This window comes from Hyperolius riggenbachi, chromosome 8 (genome assembly GCF_040937935.1).
Source record: "Hyperolius riggenbachi isolate aHypRig1 chromosome 8, aHypRig1.pri, whole genome shotgun sequence".
In the NCBI taxonomy this organism is placed as follows: Eukaryota; Metazoa; Chordata; class Amphibia; order Anura; family Hyperoliidae; genus Hyperolius; species Hyperolius riggenbachi.
The window spans coordinates 57296417-57305028 of NC_090653.1; positions in this window are offsets into that span (position 1 = coordinate 57296417).

An 8612-nucleotide genomic window follows, 5' to 3' on the forward strand; every position below is an offset into this window, starting at 1 on the left:
ATGCAGTGGCGGGTTCACTAAACAGAACAGGTATACAGTGGCGGGTTCACTAAACAGAACAGGTATACAGTGGCGGGTTCACAGAACAGGTATGCAGTGGCAGGTTCACTGAACACAACAGGTATGCAGTGGCGGGTTCACTGAACAGTTATACAGTGGCGCGTCCACTGAACAGAACAGGTATGCAGTGGCAGGTTCACTGAACAGGTATACAGTGGCGGGTCCACTGAACAGAACAGTTATGCAGTGGCGGGTTCACTAAACAGAACAGGTATACAGTGGCGGGTTCACTAAACAGAACAGGTATACAGTGGCGGGTTCACTAAACAGAACAGGTATACAGTGGCGGGTTCACAGAACAGGTATGCAGTGGTGGGTTCACAGCACAGGTATGCAGTGGTGGGTTCAATGAACAGGTATACAGTGGCGGGTCCACTGAACAGAACAGGTATGCAGTGGCGGGTTCACTGAACAGGTATACAGTGGCGGGTCCACTGAACAGAACAGGTATGCAGTGGCGGGTTCACTGAACAGGTATGCAGTGGTGGGTTCACAGAACAGGTATGCAGTGGTGGGTTCACAGCACAGGTATGCAGTGGTGGGTTCAATGAACAGGTATACAGTGGCGGGTCCACTGAACAGAACAGGTATGCAGTGGCAGGTTCACTGAACAGGTATGCAGTGGTGGGTTCACAGCACAGGTATGCAGTGGTGGGTTCACAGAACAGGTATGCAGTGGTGGGTTCACAGCACAGGTATGCAGTGGTGGGTTCAATGAACAGGTATACAGTGGCGGGTCCACTGAACAGAACAGGTATGCAGTGGCAGGTTCACTGAACAGGTATGCAGTGGTGGGTTCACAGCACAGGTATGCAGTGGTGGGTTCACAGAACAGGTATGCAGTGGTGGGTTCACAGCACAGGTATGCAGTGGTGGGTTCAATGAACAGGTACACAGTGGCGGGTCCACTGAACAGAACAGGTATGCAGTGGCAGGTTTACTGAACAGGTATGCAGTGGTGGGTTCACAGCACAGGTATGCAGTGGTGGGTTCACTGAACAGGTATGCAGTGGTGGGTTCACAGCACAGGTATGCAGTGGTGGGTTCACAGCACAGGTATGCAGTGGTGGGTTCACAGCACAGGTATGCAGTGGTGGGTTCACAGAACAGGTATGCAGCCAGACAGGAACAAGTTAAGCCTAACTAATCTTTCCCTGAGAGACAGTCTGCAGCAGCTCGCCCTACTCTCACTAACGCAGGCAGCACACGAGTGACCGTAATGGCCGCCGCTGCCTGCCTTATATAAGGGGGGGTGGGGCTCCAGGGGCTAGTGTAGCCTAATTGGCTACACTGGGCCTGCTGACTGTGATGTAGAGGGTCAAAGTTGACCCTCCATGTGCATTATGGGGCGAACCGAACTTCCGCAAAGGTTCGCCTGCGGGACGCGAACGCGAACCACTGAAGTTCGCATGGAACCGTTCGCAGGCGAACCGTTCGGCCCAACTCTAACTGGGAGTTGAGCTTGACCCCATCCTCAACCCAAAAAGGCCCCACAAGCTCATCTTTGATGATACCAGCCCAAACCAGTACTCCAGCAAGGCTTGGTGTACAGAGGCGCCAGAGTAGAATAAAACGTTTAAAAACTGTCTAAAAGAGGGGGATGTTCAGGTGGACTTACCTCCCTCAAAAATATAAAACTCAATTGAGTCGCAATATATCAATAGAAAAATATTTTATTGAACTCCACTTAGTGCAACACTTTTCGCAGGTGTGCTCCTGCTTCATCAGGCAAACAGGAGTATAACTCAATGCGTCTAGATGCAGAAGTGAGCGCCTCTGTCTAGACTTGCTGAAATCTTGAGTCCACCCTCGGTGGAGGGGTGCTACCCCGTTTCCTATCTACAGAGAGCGACATCTTAAAAACCTGAGTGGGGTCAGGTTCTAATACTCCCCACCTGCACTTGAAGTGGTTGCCTATGTTTGTGAGTATATCTAAATATTTTGCTTTTAACCACAACCAACTTAACAATACTACACCATATTGGGCTCTCGATTTCTCTTTGTTCTTCCAAACAAACCAGTACTCCACCTCCACCTTGCTGGCGTCTGAGTCAGACTGGAGCTCTGCCCTTTACCAATCCAGCCACGGGCCCATCCATCTGGCCCATCAAGACTCACTCTCATTTCATCAGTCCATAAAACCTTAGAAAAATCAGTCTTGAGATATTTCTTGGCCCAGTCTTGACGTTTCAGCTTGTGTGTCTTGTTCAGTGGTGGTCGTCTTTCAGCCTTTCTTACCTTGGCCACGTCTCTGAGTATTGCACACCTTGTGCTTTTGGGCACACCAGTGATGTTGCAGCTCTGAAATATGGCCAAACTGGTGGCAAGTGGCATCTTGGCAGCTGCACGCTTGACTTTTCTCAGTTCATGGGCAGTTATTTTGCGCCTTGGCTTTTCCACACGCTTCTTGCGACCCTGTTGACTATTTTGAATGAAACGCTTGATTGTTCGATGATCATGCTTCAGAAGCTTAGCGATTTTAAGAGTGCTGCATCCCTTTGCAAGATATCTCACTATTTCTGACTTTTCTGAGCCTGTCAAGTCCTTCTTTTGACCCATTTTGCCAAAGGAAAGGAAGTTGCCTAATAATTATGCACACCTGATATAGGGTGTTGTTGTCATTAGACCACACCCCTTCTCATTACAGAGATGCACATCACCTAATATGCTTAATTGGTAGAAGGCTTTCGAGCCTATACAGCTTGGAGGAAGACAACATGCATAAAGAGGATGATGTGGTCAAAATACTCATTTGCCTAATAAGTCTGCACTCCCTGTGTATGTTTAAATTAAAACATACACAGCAAGGCTATCATCAGCCTAGTACTGCTATTAAATGCTGTCTGCTTTCTGCTACTATTTTCCATAGGAAGTGGGGTGTGCACCCTCCTCCCTTTATCCATATGCTAAGAGAACGTAGTCACTGCAATGGTGCTAGCTTCCACAGGCTAATGCTGTTGGAAGTGGACAGCAGAGGTATGCTGCTTGCCTAAAGCAGGGCTGGTTCTAAGGGCCCTTTCACACCAGAGGGCTTTTTCGGCGTTTTAACGCCACAGCCGAAGTTGGCGTTTACCTAGGTAAAATGAAAGTCCATAGACTTTCATTTTACCTTCCACACTTAACGCTGCATTTTGGAGCGTTGCGTTTTGAAGCTCCCAGGAGCTTTTTTAGGGCTGACCGCGGCGTTTCTCATTACAATTGATACTAATGTATTGGCGTTAAAACGCCTTAAAAACGCCTTGAAAAGGCCTTAAAAGCGCCAACAGCCAGCGTTTTAGCCTTTTACCGCTGCCTGTAGTGTGAAAGAGCCCTAACAAAATTGTCCTAGCCCCCCCCCCCTGCTCCACCCCATAGCCAGGGCTGGAGCTTCCATAGAGGCAAAGGGGGTGAATTGCCCCAGGACACCAGAGTCTGTGGGGGCCCCTCCAAAATGCCCCTCCTCCCCTCCAGCTATGGACACCTACAGTATGAGAGTGGGGATGCTGTGTGTTTACTATGTACAGGAAAAGGGGGAGGTTATTAATGGGAACCTCAAAAATGCTTTTTAGGGGGCATATGATGGACACCTAATGATAGTAGGTAACGGGGTTAGGGTGTGGGGGTTGGATAAGGCCTTTGTAGCCGGCTCAGGGGCCCTGGGGATGATTTGGTTCTAAGGAAGGCTTCAGGGAGGCTCCCAAGTTAACTTTTTCCCAGGGCCCAATTGTAGCTTGAACCGGCCCTGCTCACAGCATATCCACCCCCCAGTGCCCCATGTGGGCTGCCTGCCACCCCACCCAGCTTTCTCCCCTCAACTTTACTGTGCTCCCCAGGGCCCCTGCACTGTTTTTGTCAGCATAGTAACTCACCTGTCCTGGTGTGCTGCTCCAGTCTGTGCGCTTTCATCTTCATCCTCGCGTTTCCTCAGTGACTTGCCTCATGTTATAGCATAATGAAATATGACTGGTCATGGAGAAGAGGCCTTCAGCGGATGAAGAGCTGACAGAGCAGCGCAATGGGGCAGGTGAGTTGCTATGATGACAAAGAGAGAGCACAAGTCAGGGGGAGACATGGAGGGACCCGGCAGCAGGGCCAGATTTCTGGCAAGGCCACATAGGCCATGGCCTAGGGCACCAGAGATTTAGAGGCGGCTCAGTGAGGGACAGTAAAGCTGTTCCATGCAGCCATCCCTATATACAAGGACAGCTTTAACCTTTGAACTCTCTGTCCTGTGTACTTGTGTCGTCCCTGCAAGACCTGTAAGCTCTATCCTGCAGGTAAACTTCAGCCTAACTCACATGGTGGCACAATGGGTCCATCATTAATGAAATGGCAAACATAACGTAAAAGTTCTTAAGGAAAATATAACTTATAATTTGTACGCGCATTACTGAAATAGTTATTGTCTGTGACATCCAATGATGTAAGTAGAGTTCTCATTGGGGCACACGGAGATAACCACCATGCAGACGGTATAATTGGCCTTGGGCGGTAAAAAGTACAAATCCGGCCCTGCCTGGCAGCACTCGGGCCATAGGGCAATTGCCCTCTTTGCCTCTATGGTAGCACCAGCCCTGGCCTTAAGACACCACTAAGCTCCTACTGGGAATAGTGGAAGACAAATCACGCCACCACCTACTGAAAAAAGCTGTGGGGATCAATGAATAACGCAGGGCAATGCTGAACTAGCTGTTGTGTGCTTTTTTTTATATATATATTTAGACTTTAGGCTTTAGGAACGGTAAACTCACTTTAACTATGACTTATGAACAAGAGGTGAACCCAACAGCAATAAACAGTCCAACTGGGGTAATTCAAGCCAGCTAGCAAAAATTTGAAAAAGTGCACTCCTAAATAAGCTAAATAAAAAAGAAAACAAACAAACAAACAAACTGTTTTAAACTCTTAAAACTTTTAGATTATGTCTGACTGCTTCCAGGGGCATAACTATCTCAGGGTCATAAAACAAGTTTGGACATCATTATTCTCACTCCCAAAGCAAGTGTAGCCTGATCTGAAGGATGGGGTCCAATCAGAAAGGTGAAGTGGTAGTTGGGCCCCCCAACAGCTCTGAGCCCCCCTGTGGTCGCAGAAGCTGCTACCTTGTAGCTCCGCCCCTGACTGCTTCTCTTTGGTATGTTTCCAGTAAGTGTAATCGCTTAATAATGTTTTGCAGGTAGCACAGCCTCTGGCCACAGCACCGTTCTTCCATTCTTGGATATTATTCTTATTTGTCTGCTGGCTATCCTGGTATTGGCGTGTCTGACTTGTTGCATCTATGTGGTGAGTACATACGTTATCCATGTGACTTTTTCTTAAGATCCCTGCAGGGTTCAGATGAATGTGCAGCAATTTGTCTCAGCACCAGAGGTTTAAGCACTGGCGCTTTTTCAGTACTGTAACTGGAAGTATTCATACTGATAGAGCCGAGACAAACTTTTTCTGCCTTCATTGTTTCTGCCCCTTACATAGTTTATTGGGCTTTCTTCCCTGAAATGCTTTTTTTAAATGTCATTTATTACCTAATTGCATGTAAATGAATGTATCCATGCCCCCAGCTCCTCCAGCACTTAGGAATTCTGAGTCCCATGCTGCAAGTGCTCATGGGAGCTCAGCATGGGGAGGAAGAGGCTTTTGCTGAAGCATGCATAAGATTTCAGAGGCAAGGGGGCTAGAGGGGAGGAGAGAGGAGGAGAGGGGAGTTGAGTGTTCACAGGCTGAGGGGTGGAGATGCAGAGCAGCATGGCTGTGTAATGATGACAAGCAGAATATGGCTGCTATCATTTGATCACAGGAAGAAATAATCATATACTGTTGAAGCTGTTTGCAGCTAGATTTACTGTGTCAATCATCTAAACTTTAGTTAAGATATGCAGACAAGTTTCTTGCTATAGTTAGTTTTTCATCTCGGATACGCTTTAAGAATTAGGGATTAGTAATGAGCGAGCACAGTTTTGTGAGAAGCAAAACTGTACTCATATGGGTGAGGAGGGGCCACAGCAGAAAGTTTTAAAAGACACTCGAAGTGAGAGAGATATGGAGGCTGTTATACAGTATTTATTTCATTTTAAGCAATACAAATTGACTGACTGTTCTGCTGGCGCACTTGTAAACAATGCGCCCAGTAAAAAGGATACTGAGAGTAGGAGAGCAGAAGATTCTGGGCACCAACCACAACGATGTAATCGAAATTTCGTAATTATGATCGTTTTTGTAACAGAAATGAATCAGAAAGCCGTGTTTAACGTGGAAATTCAGCCAATCTTGAAATTGTGTTCCAGTCCAGAGCCTCCTGACATATTTAGAGTGCAGGGGCCATTGCAAGACCCAAAACCAAGTGTCTCAGCATGCATGACCGCCAAGTGCACCTTGGCAAAGAGCACCTGTCTTAGAAGTGGCTGCAGGTAGAGCCTCCTGATACATTTAAAGTGACAGCACATGCAGGGACCTTTGCATAATCAGTAACTGCAATCAGTAATTGCAATCAATTAGTGGCTTTCTTCACTTTAGTAATTATTTACATTTGCATAATTACTATTAAAAACTAAATTACATCCATTTATGTAATTAAAATGACTGTTTCTATAGAAAACACAAAATTACACGGTAAACATGAATTTGTGCAGAAACACAAAAATTACGTGACAGAAATTTCACTTACGGAATTCTGAATTACTGGTTGTTTGGCAATCACGATATCACAAACTTGCGATGTAGCTGCAAAATTTGTGTCTGTAATTACGGAAACACACAATTACGTAAATTTTGGCTCAGTCCAGTGTAGGAGGGGGCACACAACTCACCCAAATATCATTCCCCTATTGTGTTTTAAGCAGAGAGAAATGAAAAAAGGGAATACTTGGCAGTGACTGCAAGCCAGATAACTAGAGATTAAGGTGTTGGGGGTCCTGGGGGGCCTCTTAGTTTAATGGCAGTCAGTGTGTGACGGCTGGGGTGGGAGGGATGGAGGGGCGCACTTTGGTGTTTCAGCCTTTGGTGCTGGAGGACCTTGTCCCAGCGTCACCTTTATTTTATTCCTAACAAGTATCCACTTTTTGCCTCTGATGAAGCGGGTTTTCACCTGCGAAACGGCTGTCGGGCCATATACACTGCAATTTATGTTGGATTGTTGGGAATGGAATAAAGGTGGCGTTGAACTTATCCTTGTGGTTGGTGCCCAGAATCTTTTTCTCTCCTACTCTCAGTACCAATTTATATGACTTCTGGAGGCACAATCCTGTGCCTGCTTCTCCCAACACTGCTTTGTGATCTAGTGCTGATCACCTTTCTTAACATGATTCCAGTAAACAGGATACTGGATACCGATTTTCTACTACTTTACTCCAATATCTTCTTTGACCTAACTTAACCCTACTCTTATATAGAGCCCTCAGTCTACTGATGCCTAACCCTAAAAACTCCCTGGTGGGGTTTAACCTTAACATCCCTCCCTGATGGTGCTTTAACCAATCTTCAAACCCCTCAGTGGTGCCTAACCTTAACCCTTCCCACCTGATGCCTAACCTGAACCCCTAAGAACCCCCCCCAACACCCCCCACACTAAAGACCTTCACCACCTAACCCTAACTCTCGATATTTTCATCACAGTAGGCGGCAATGTTAAAAGCCTCAATTTCCTGCTATATATGGTAAATACCAGCTATAAAAGGCTGAATAGCGGTTATAAGTGCCAATACATGGTAAATAGTGGCTATAGGCGGCCAAGACACACTATTTTAACAGGTGCATCAGGGTGCCCAAATGGCACTAATCACACCTTTTAATATTTCCACCTGTGGCGGTGACAGGGCCGACTCTAGACTTCTTGCTGCCTGCTGCAAACTCACTTCATTCACTGTTCTCATATGATATGCAGCAGCTCAAAATTAAAGCACACTGGATGGCTCTGAGTCTGTGACAAACAAACTGCTCACCCTCAGCCACTCCAATCCTCCTCAGTCAGGACAGCAGTGCCACCACCTCCCTTCTGCTGTGCAAGTTAAATCAGCCACTTAAGTACCAGCGGTCTCTGCCCCCTTAAGGACCAGAGACCACTGGTACAATAACGACGGAATGTAGACGAATCACCGCACATATCCGCCGCAATTACCGTCACTGACGCACGCCGGGATCCTCCTGACATCCACTCTGCCATCTCTATGAAGGCAGAGTCATGTGAGCCGGTCAGGAGCCACTTTCATTGGCTCCTGACCGTGTCTATCAAGGTAAGCCAATGGGAGCATCTTACATTGATAGACACGGCCAGGAGCCAATGAAATCGGCTCCTGACCGACTCACATGGCTCTGCCGTCATAGAGACAGGCAGAGCCAGTGAGCTGCAGTGAGAGACGGCGGATACGCGCTGCGGCGATGATTGAAATTTATGCCCTGCCAGCCAGGAGCCCACCAAAACAGGTCGTAGATTTCAATCACCATGGTCCTTAAGTAGTTAAACACTGCTGCTCTCCTGCCTCCCCCTCCTCACTCACCGTCAGACTCCTCACACAGCACAACAAGCTGCTTTTTGCCAAACGATGACCTCTTCACCTCACTCTCCTATCGCTTCTCCTCCT